Consider the following 12,314-nt stretch of genomic DNA (forward strand, 5'->3'; position numbering starts at 1 on the left):
GGTTCTTTGCATGGTGAGATTGTTCTTCAGATTGATGGAGAATGTGTTGTGGATGGTTCTATATAGGATGTTTTGAAAAGGGTTCTATATAACACCAAAAAAGTTTTTTCTCTTGTAACAAACTTGATATTGTATCTACAGCAGAACCCTTTGTTGGTGCTATATAGAACCCTTTTCGAAAAGGTTTTGTTTAGAACCATCTACAGCACATTTGCCATCAATCTGAAGAACACTTTCATGATGCAAGGAACCTTTTTATCATGCAAAGGGTTCTTTGAGTGTTTATGGTTCTATATAGAACCATTTTCTTTACTAAAGAACCCCTGAAGAACCATCTTTTTTAAGAGGGTACATTTTATTTACATTTTTTTTCCTTGAGGTAAACATATGACCTTCATGTATGATCATTTTCCAACCTTATCCCTTAGAAATAAACAGCCTCTTCTTGTTACTGTGTCTTTAAGACTGATACATGTAAGTTCTGATTGGCTGCCAATTCAAAAACAATCCAGACGGAAAGATGCCTTATGACTTTACGAATAGGTGGAGATACACAGCTGTGAGCTGAATAGATGGATATATGTAAATGTGCTAGTTTTCATGGCATCATAAAAATAATAAAATGAGAAAGTTTTTTGTGATATGGGCCTTTAAGCGTATAGATTTAAGTGACCCTTATTAGTGCCACAACGGGGAAATTTAACCTCCGCATTTAACACATCTGTGCAGTGAAACACCACATACACACTAGTGAACACACACACTAGGGGGCAGTGAGCACACTTGCCCAGAGCGGTAGGCAGCCCTATCCGTAGCGCCTGGGGAGCAGTTGGGGGTTAGGTGTCTTGCTTAAGGGCACTTCAGTCACGTACTGTAGGCTCAGGGGATCAAACCAGCGACCTTCTGGTCACAAGGCTGGTTCCCTAACCTCCAGGCCATGACTGCCCCCAAAGTGACCGTTTCAGAAGCATGCATAAAACACAACAAAATACTTTTCAAAAAGCCTAAAATCTGGATAAAAGTGCTTTTGAGGAACATCATTGGTTTTGAGGAACATCATTGGATTAGCCATTTAATTTGTATGATTGATGAGTAAATATTAAGTCTTTATGTTTAATTTAGATTCAGATACACTGTACATGAGCTAGGAAGCCGTTGTTCTCCCGCCACTGAAGTAAAGTGTCATTTATTGTTATTAATTTATTTATTAATGCAAAATACATCGCAGAGCTGCCTTTCAGCGGCATCTGTTTCGAGGACTTCGAGGTCGCTGAGAATCAGTCTGATCTCCAACAGAGAGCGGAATGCAGTATAGTGGGCAGGAACACCAAGCCAGCTGCTGGAATACACTCCAACTCCACCTCCATAATGTCTAACCGCTGCATATGTCGCATACAGTTGATTATGATGGAAAATACTTTTGAAAAGAATTTTGAACAGAGTTTTCTGTTTTTTTCAATGCGCAAGGTGATTATTATCTTCAGCATCTGTCCACTGAGTTCTGTAATAAGTGGGTTTTGAATCAATAGTTTTCCGTTCTTCTTCTCAGTGCAGGGAAACGTAATTATAGTCCTTGGTAATCCTCTGTATGCTACAGATATACTGCAAATAGAGATTAAAGGGGAATTTCACCAAATTTCCAAAAATTCAGCATAACATAATTCAAAAATTGAGATGTAAACAAAGTCATTCAGAGTGGTTTGATGTGAAATGGCTCATCGTAGAGAAACTTACTCACTCAGATTTCCTTACAGTGGTGGTGATAGGAACCGGGGGTCACCATATCTACACAAATATTCAGAGTTTTTATTTGTGATGTTGATAATGAATAGTGCATTAAAATAGTTTTAGGCTAAACCATCTCAAAACTATTGTAAAGCAGTGTCTCAGGCATCAGGCAGCATTTTCAGAACCATTTCATGTAATAACTTCCTGTGAGGGAGCTTTTAGAGGCAGTAAACTCTTCAGACGTCTCTTTTCTGTCACCACCACTGTGAACAATTCTGACTCTGTAAGTTTCTCTAAAACGAAGCATTTCACATCAAACCAGTCTGAATGACTTTGTTCACATCTCAACCATTTAATGAGGCAGACATTTTCAAAAATGAGTGTATTTCCCATTTAACTTCTCTAGATCAGACAGTTCTTTAGAGAATAGGTCTCAGCAGCAGCAGCAGCAGGGATGAGGCCAGCTTAAAGTTTCTCCAGGGTGTCATTCTCTCTCAAGTCTGTTTTGATTATGGCAGCCAAGTTAGCATACATTGTGCAATAACTCCACCTGAAGGCCACGAGCAGAAATATTTAATTTCATTTTAATCTTCCGGGAAAAGGTATTAGTGTATCTGGTCAAGGTAAATCTCAGACAGATAATATTTTCCCAAAATCTCTACAATATGAACGCTTCCTCAAATGGCCCTTATCATTTATACAGCCCTCCGCAATAAAAGCTTGGAATGATTACTGATTTTGGTAATGAGAAGATGAACTTCTTGCTCCTTTTCAAAGAATCAGACAGCCTGGGGAAATTACCGTCTACAACTCTGCATTTTCAAGACCATTACATCACTCCTGACTGCAGGCCTTTAGAAGTAATCCTGTTCATCTTTACCTGAGCCTGAAAAGGCTGAATATAGAAGCCCATTCCCACCAGGTAGAGCAGCACAAAAACAAGTAGCACTTTTTTTCCACCGTCTCCATTTCTGACATTTGCAATTGACTCAAAATATTGACTGTGTTGAAATTATGACTTATTCTCTCTAAATAATGACTTATTGTCTCAAATTTCATTTAGGATAAAATCATGACAATGCCTTGTTTTCTCAAAATATTGACTTAGTATGTTGAAATAATGATTTATATTCTCAAAACAATTATTTAGAAAAATATTGACATGTGATAATAATGCCTTGTTTCCTCAAAATATTGACTTGCAAAGCAAATTAATAAAATTATAAAATATAAATATATATTATATTGAAGTAATGTGTCAAAATTATGATTTTTTAAAAATAATGATATAATTGTTATCAAAATATTGACTTGCTATCTTAAAATAATGATATTGTTTTTAAATAATTGAATAACTTATAATAACTTATTTTCTCAAAAAAATACCTATGTAAAATAATTAATTGAATAATGACAAATTATTGACTTACGTCAAAATAATGACATATTTTCTCTAAATATTGACTTGCTATCTTGAGATAATGACATTTTCTCTAAACAGTGACTTATTTTCTAAGAACATTTGTAGAAATAATGACATTTTTATGTTAAAAATATTTATTTTCTCCAAATATTGACTTGCTATCTTGAAATAATGATATTATCTCTAAATACTGACATACGTTCTCAAAACATTGTCTTACTATGTCAAAATAATGACTTGTTTTCTCAAAATTATTATTCATTTTCTCAAAATGTTGACTTTGGTCAGAATAATTACTAATTTTTTTTAATTATATAATAGGTCATGATTTAAACACTTTTTCCTCCATCTGGCAGGAATTCTCATTCTTGAGCTGAGCCAATTTGTAAGGGGAATGTTTTTCGCACCTGCAGTGTTTGGTCCATATGGACTTTTTCCACACCCAGCTGTATCAGGATTACTCGCAGTAGGTCTATGAGGATTTTTGGATTTGATGGCCTCAGCATTTCAGTCTTCATTAACATAACAGAGTTCCCTGAAGAGCGTCTCTGTGAGGGCTGTACAATTAATACAGGTTTGCATTATGTCAGGTTCTGTTATCATCACATATGGCTTTGGTTGAGCTGCAGTACCGCCTGGTTGGTATAAATCTAGTGCCTCAAATTAGCCAGAGCTTCACTCTTGCACATGATAGACATCCACCCAGCCAATTACGCTGTAAAAAGTTTACCACTGTTTCATTGTACATATCCATTGTCTAAATTGGTGGCCATCAAGTTTTTTTGCTGTTGAATAAAATTCCCTCTTCTTCTCATTAGAGTTTGTCCAGACATTCAAAAACTTTATCAAAAGCTCCAGCAATGTCCACAAAGAAGAGACCCTAAGTCCCAAATTAAATGGATCTGTAAAATCAAACAGAGAGAGGCCACTGCAGCACCTCTGCAACCAAGACAGTGGTCTAACTAGGGCCGGCAGTTCCACTTCAATTAGCCTTTTAGATTTAGTTTCACTTATGTTCCATGTAAAAGTGTCACCTATTGGCCTTCTTTACTGAAGAGCCTTTGCATCAGAACTGATGGGGCCTGTTGCATTACTGCTGATCACCCAGGCTAATAAAAACAATTCATCTTCATTTTCTTGCACAGCTCCATAGGTGTGTATCAGACAACAGGGAAAGAGCTGACAATGGGACTTATCTCTTTTGCTTGGCTTGCTAAAGAGGATTAACAGCACAAAGAAAGGAAATGATTATTTCAGCTCAACAGGCTGTTCATCGTTCTGGGTTTTAGTTGAATGAGTGGTCAATAATGACTGTTGTCCGAAACTCTGGGATCAGAATGTTTCTACGATGACTTCTGTTGCAAATGCGTGAGATTTTATTGGATTTTCGGTAACACTTTACTGTAGGGTGCTGTTCATAAGGCTACATGACAGCTACATAACCTTTTCCTAACAACTGACATAACCCTACATAAAGGTTTATAAGTGTTTATTCCAGCAGACATCATCCGCTATAAAGGTTACATTTGCCAATTTTGATCAAAGTCAGCTAAAGTAACCTTTATGACAAATGACGCCTGTTGGAATAAGCATTTATAAACAGTTATGCAGGGTTATGTCAGTTGTCATGACAAACTTATGTAGCTGTCATGTAGCCTTGTGAACAGCACCCTACAGTAAAGTGTTACCGGATTTTCTATGAATACAAATGCAAATCATAGCATAATGTGTTGTGTTATGTTGTGTTGTACACACTTAAAGGCAAAAATGCTAAATGTAACCATAGCTGTATCTGTTGTAAACATACCTAACTGCGACTTATGTCAGTGCTGCAGTCTCTAAAGAGAGATTTCCTGTTTTAAGACTATAAAACCCCCTTCTGATGATGTAACTTGAAGATAGTAAATTTTGAAATATTTTGGGGTTGGATACTTGGGGGTGGGCTATTTAGTGCTATATCACTAATCCTGCCACTCTTATCAAAAAGAGCTCTATAGAACCAAAAAAAGGCTGTAACAATGGTGGAACAAATGGTGGCAGCAATGGTGATTCTGCGCATAACCACTTTAAAATGGTTCTCTACTGTATACAACAGCTTTTCCATCATAGATTAGAATAGATGGGAGGAGGGTAAAAAGTCCATGGTTAGGATAAGAAACGTCCTTGATGATGTTGCTCGCCCTGCTCAGGCAGCGCTCATGGTAAATGTTCTCACTGGTGGGCAACTGGATACCTGTGATGCGACAGGCAGTTTTTACCACCCGCTGGAGCACTTTGTGGTCAGATGCGGAGCAGTTGCCGTAGAACACTGAGATGCAGTTTGGGAGAATGGCCTTGATGGTACAGCGGTAAAAGTCCACCAGTATCCCAGGACACAGGTGAGCTTTCTTGAGGCTCCGTAGGAAGTAAAAACGCTGTTGCGCCTTTTTGACCATGATGGAGGAGTTTAGGGACCAGGTGAGAAGCATAGAGAAGCATATTTGATCATGCAAAGAACAATTTAAACATGCAAGAAGCTCTTTGAGTTTTCATGGTTCTAGACAGTCATGTGCTAAAGTTTAGGCATGTTTTGTTGATTTTCTAAGTGAAAATAAGTGAACACATCCTCTCCAGAGAACACACTGCTGCACATTTTAATGCACAATTACTGTTTATTTACGGAATTTTTCATACTGGGAAAAATACAACATAAAATGTTCAAAAGTGAGAAAAAGTTTTGGTATATTTTGTATTTTATGTTTTATTTTTCCCAATATGTTAAACTGCGAATAAATGCAAAAGAAATTGTATACAAAAACTCGCAGAAAATTAGCAGAAAAATACCATGTAATTTGTCCAGGAGTGTTCAAAGTTTTGCATACGACTCTATGTATCCATTGCTTTACTAAAGAATTTTGGAACAACCTCTTTTTATAAGGGGTGCATAGGATATCAGTCAGGACTGGTTGACACCACAGGGATTTCCAATGGTTGTTTGTTGTATTTGCATAATGCATGCTGGGTATTGTAGTGAGAGAACTCTGATGGACAAAAGTGGAAAAACAAAAACAGTACAAAGCTGTGAATTTCGTCAATCCAATAAGGCTGAAGGATGCAATGCTGCACTACAGAATATTATATAACACTCTCAGAAAAAAGGTATGAAACTGTGACTGGGGCAGTCCCCCTCTTGTCACTGGGGTGGGACCCTCAAGGGTACATCTCAGTACCTTTAGTCAGGGAACATTTTTCTGTTTTAAAACATTAGGTTATGAAAAAACACAAATACATACTTTTCACCTGGGAAAAACTTTTTTAGGGTGCACAATCGGACCTTAAAAGCACTGTTATACCTTTGAGGGAACATTTACATTGTTTCTACCTTAATGAACAAAAGATGAACCTGCACAGAACCTTTATTTCTAACAGTGTATCATAGCAAATGACTAATTTTAGGCTGGAATTCTCCTTTAAATTTATTCCACGTTTGTACATACTGTATATTGACCAGGTTCTCACTACAATAGAAGAAAACTGTTGGTGAGGTGAAATCCTGGATAACTAATGGGATGTGACCCTCATGGTGGCATTGATGAATAGCAAAGCTTTGGATTGCATTGGTGTGATCAAAGAACCTGCTGGGATCCTTCCAAACATTTATCCAGCTGATCTTCCCATAATGCCCTGCCTCTGATGGACCCTTGAATGGAGTGGGGGGAGGGAGGGAAGGCGCTTGTATTTCCTGTCAGAAGGCAGTGGTGCGTGGTGGCCCCTTGATTGTTCCTCCATCCCATCCCATTGATGGTGGGCTGGAGCGAAGAATTTAAATGTAAATAGATAAGTAATTTCGGGCCAGGGAAGCAGAACCATGAGAGCACTGACACAGATCAAGGATGCAGAGAGTTCCCGAGGGGCCCGGAGACGAATGGCCTCACATACTGTACAGGAGCAGGAGTCAGGACTGAGAGGTAATCTCGTCTAATTACAACAACTGCCCTCGGCCTTGAGCTGGAGAGGAGCCCTGTTATCTAGTCCTGCAGAGGAGATTCATTTGGAGTTCCAGGCAGCGCCAGAGCCTTTGGTTATACTTAACGAAAGGCAAGCGAGTTTTATGCTCCTTAAGTTGGCTTCATTATTTTTGCTTGGTGGAAGATTAGTGAGCTCAGCTTGGCCAGGTTCAAGCGCAGTGCTCTTCACACTCATTGAAAGTGCAGTCTCGTTCATTTGTGTTGGCTTTTTCTACATGCTGACTCAGCTGCAGTTTGTTCTCTTGTCGGTTCTTTAACACAAAGACTTCGAACTTATTAAAGCAGACTGTGCCCAAGTTCTTCCGATTGTTTTTAATTAAGTGAAAGCACAAAGCGACGGCGAGACTGTTCTGGGACCAGCAAATGCTTTATTTCCCACAGGATATATGGATTCTGATTAATAGCTCACAATATGGGACGTTCACTGAAACTGTCATCTGAGTCGTACGCAACTCCGCTGGATGCGCCAGATGAGCTGCATTGTCATTTGCTCCCAAAGCATCACCCACCTTAGAGATGGAGCCTGTTGTGTTGTTTCCCACATACACAAATCCAAACCTGTTGTCAAGGGACTTCTACTGTCAGAAGAATAGATCTGTTTTTTCTTGCTTTTAATCAGTTCTTTTGAAAGCCCACCTGATCCTCCCCCAAATTTGTCTTATTAAAGGGGAATTCCACCCATTTTTCAAAATATCTGCACGATTACAGTGTTTAGATGTAAACAAATTCACAAGAAGGGGATATTTTTAGAGAAGCACACTGAGTCAGAATTGTTCACAGTGGTGGTGATAGGAACCAGACGTCTGAGAGTTTCACCTCTCTAAAAAGCTGGTTAGTCAGTTTTTTTAAACAATGAACTATTCCACACCAAACCACTCTGAATGACTTTGTTTATAATCTCAGTGACTGAATTATGCAGGGATTTTGAAAAGTCAATGGAATTCCCCTTTAAGCTTATATTGAACTTCTTATCCATCATGTTCTCCTTCGGAACGTCCTGGACATGCCACTGACAGCCAGTGTTAGCCTGACCAGTGAGTTTTTGTTGTTAGAAATGAAATAAACAGCAGCTCTACGTCAGGACTCTTTACTGAAAGAGTCACTGTAAAACTGTATGAGGTAAAATAGATGTCAATGTAGGTTACAAGTTTCAAAAGACTGTAAGACTCGGATGCGTTAGCCTTGGATATTGTTAAAAAAGAAAGTCAAGGAGCAAAACTACGAGTCGGACTTACAGCTGTACAGAAGCACTTTCCTTGCTCTTCTCCACTGCAGCGCTACTTGATCTAAGATGACTAATGTAGCATACCCAGCTAACGCGCTTCATTTAAAAATCAGCTAGATAATATTTAATATTTAAGCTACATTGGACTCCTTTCCACTAACAACTACTTAATTCTAAATAGGTTGCTCACTATGGTATTGGAATCAGTATCAACGAGTACTAAAAACATGTACTCGTAATCATACTCGGTCTGAGAAAAGGTATAAAAGGTATAGATGCTTTTTCCCTTGTTTCTTTACTAGGTTTTGACAACTATGGCCCAAAACTGAAGACCCAGCTCTAATAGTCACAGTTCACCACTGTGTCAACTTATACCTGTGGACTGCGTGTCCTAACGCTCAGTGGTTCGGCCTTCCACTGTCTGGTGCCATTGTGCAGGACGCATACTGAATATTAGCTGTGACTGGAAGGACAGAGCTCAATAAACACGGCCTCATCGCCCATAAACCCAGAGAGAAGCCTGTCAAGGCAATCAAGGCGAAATATACGTCCAAGCATTATGGCGAAGACGTGAGCAGGATTCCTGAGGCCAGATCCTGACACGGGCAGTGTGTCTTCCTACACTGCCACTTCCTGCATTTCAAGAGTATTTACACTGGAGGCACAGTCAAATAGCACTCTTCAATGTAAGTACCCTTTGCTTCCCCAGCTCCTTGTTTATCCTGCCTCTACGGTTCACCAAGTTGCATTACACAGTGCCAAGCTCCTGTGCGTTTAGGACTCCAGTGTTCCTCTGACAAGTCCTGTAAGTAGTAGCGGGCTTGATGGATGACTCTTATTTTCTTGTCAGCCTTGAACTACTTTTATGTTTATCTTGATATGTCCCAGATGGGCCTTCATTTGTCTTGTACAGTGCGGGAAGAGGAGATTTCAGTGGAGAGGGAGAGAGAAGGACAGCATCTCAATAAAGACTCAGACTCAGAGAAAGTGTGCTCTCAGCAAGTGTGCGATACCTGAGCATTTTGAAGATGCCACTTCAGCATAGACGCTTAAATACAAACGTCGAATTGCCTCGGGAGAGGATACTATCAAAAAACCAGACGCAAAGGATTGAAAGAAAGTGGACAAAATTGAAAAGAACAGGTAAACTGTTTGTCTCAGACATTACCCTATCAGAAATGGCCATACACAGAAAAATGATGTTTCTTTCTTAAACTTGGAATCAGTTAAGACACGCATTATGCTGCAAGCAAAGGAAGCACCCAGACGGCCTTTTCAATTCAGCCCAGACGGCTGTAGGCAGACAGTGTCCCTGAAATTGTTTTTCAATGCTTTCTTTTTAAATGATCATCTTTATTTTTGCTAAGTGTGATTGGAGGAGACACCAAATTGGACTACAGTGTGTCTCACCTTCATGGTAATCTTTGCACAAGAGCCATGTATAATTGCTAAAGGAACCAAGAGCTTTGCCAAGGCGTTGTTTATATCAGCATGGTGGCATACTCCAAAAGATTTCTGACACCCATTCTACACATTTGTTCAAGTTGAAGAGGTCACTGGGTGAAGGCTGTAAGATTATTATTAGCGATGCACCAATCCTACTTTTTTCCTTCCAGTACGATACCTGATCATCGATTATCTACCAAATCTGAGAAACGATACTGGGTCTTAGAGCTACTGATACAAATTCTATCTACTCCTTAGCAGTAGCAGCTGCTGCGTTCTCACGCAAGGGAAGCATCGGTGGCGATGATCTAATGCCAAAAAAAAGAATACTCATAAACCACTGTTCAAAAGTTTGGAAGTCATATTAAATCAGTGATATTTTAATATGTATCATATTTATAAGATATTAATTGAGCTGTTATGAATATATAAATTATGTTTAGAGAACAATAAGACATTCTGAAATGATAAACATTTCAGTGTAATTGTCATGCCCCCCCCCTCTGGGTAGACAGACTTGGACTCTCCCTGGCTCCGCCCACTCTCCGCCTCTCCCACACACCTGCAGCTCATTCCAAGGACATTAAGACTGCTACAAATACCCCTGTGTTTTCTCTGTGTGTTTGCAGTGTCTCTGTGTTACTACCTGTGTTAGTCACCTGAGCTCAGAGCCTGTCTCTTGGGGTTTTATTTTTGTGGTTTTGACCCCTTCTAGTCTCTTTGTTATTTCTGAATATGGATCTGCATCTTTTCCTGCCTGCCCGTGTGTTGACCCCTGCCTGCTATGACAGTGAGTACCAGAATGCCCCTAATAAAGTCACTTCGTCTTTGCGACCTGCCTCAGCCCATATGTTACAGGAGGTTTCTGCCCTGAGATTTGACCGCTGCTTTTGACATATAAGGAAATTCTGCATAGTAATTATTACTTCATTCTTAAAATATAAAGCTTTATTATTCTACAGTTCTGTTTTTTTTTGTTGTTGTTGTTGTTGTTGTTGTTGTTGTTGTGTTTTAGACACATCTATCACTGGCTTTCTTTGTTCAGACTCTTTTCTACTCACTTAAACCTTTCAAGGTGCACAGGACCAGCATTTTAGAATCATTTTATGCATTTATCTGTGACTAAATAAGTTTTGTTATTAAAAAACACTGATTTCAAACTTTTCAATGAAAATATATATTTTTGAGCTACTTGTCTAAAATAAGCTTGACTGCGTTAGCAGTGTCTGAGCTGCTGCTGCACCAGAGAGATTGAAATACCTTTGAAAACCTGAAAAAGACCATGAAAACTTGAGTTTTATTGAGCCGTGAACACCAAAGCTAGTTTTTGAATGACTCTCCTGCAGCAGTGAGCAGCACATATTAACCATATTAGTTTGAGACAGAGTCAGTCTGGCACATAAGTTTCCGTATTGGCTGTTTGAGGTCCCGCCCCTTTTAGAGCTCCACCAATCATCATATACAGAAGTTGAGCTTCAAGGAGGGACAAAGTACATTTGTAAAAGTGTAATATTGGGTAACAATGAACATTAAGATGATTTTAATATGCAAAAAGCACTTGTGATTGCTTCAAAGACTCCCAGTAAAGCCCAGCACCCGGGCAGGACCTAAAATGATTTATTGAGCCGTGAACACCAAAGCTAGTTTTCGAATGACTCTCCTGCAGCAGTGAGCAGCACATATTAACCATATTAGTTGGACAAAAAGTCTTTTGTCCAATAAACTAGGATCTTTGCTCCACTAAAATAGAGTCTTTGAATCTGCCATTTATGAAGTTATGAGCAATACAGATGATGTTAACCATTTCAATGCCATGTGAAATTTTAGGGGAAGTTCTATTAAAAGCAATGTTCTGTGTCACAAATAAAACATACCTTAAATGAACGGCTTTGGGAACATTTAGCAACTTTTTGACAAAAAAGTCAAAGCAGAACTGTGCAATACACAGCTAAACCTGTGGTGTGACTGCACAAGCATGTAGCGAGTTCTCAGGCCTAGCGAAAACAGTTGTAAATGTTGACTTCTTTTTCAAAATTTCTCAAGTCATTTACCTCATGTACCCCACACATCTATGAGCATCAGACTCCGCTGGTGTTTAGTTAATATTACAACAATTTATGCTGTCAATAACAGTTGTTAAGCAGCACATTCGCGGCTTGCTCATAGCACCAGGTCACGAGACTACAGTGCTGTCTGATGCAGGTGACCAACATAGGGGCACCTGGACCAACATTAACTCAGAGTGTAACTGTATTAACTGTTTCAAAATCAGTAAATGGCATGTAATAAACATGTTTGTTAGACAAACTCTAAAGAGGTACTCAACAAATGGCTTTGTTCCAAAAAGCTGATCTAATACTAAAGATCCTGCTAAAGCCTGAGTAGACTGATAAATCAATGTGATGATCAGTTATTTATATTAATTATTTCCTTCGTGGGATGAACACATTCACAAGTGATAAGATTATCATAGGTGACGTACTGG

Source organism: Colossoma macropomum, unplaced genomic scaffold (assembly GCF_904425465.1).
Source record: "Colossoma macropomum unplaced genomic scaffold, Colossoma_macropomum, whole genome shotgun sequence".
NCBI classification, from domain to species: Eukaryota; Metazoa; Chordata; class Actinopteri; order Characiformes; family Serrasalmidae; genus Colossoma; species Colossoma macropomum.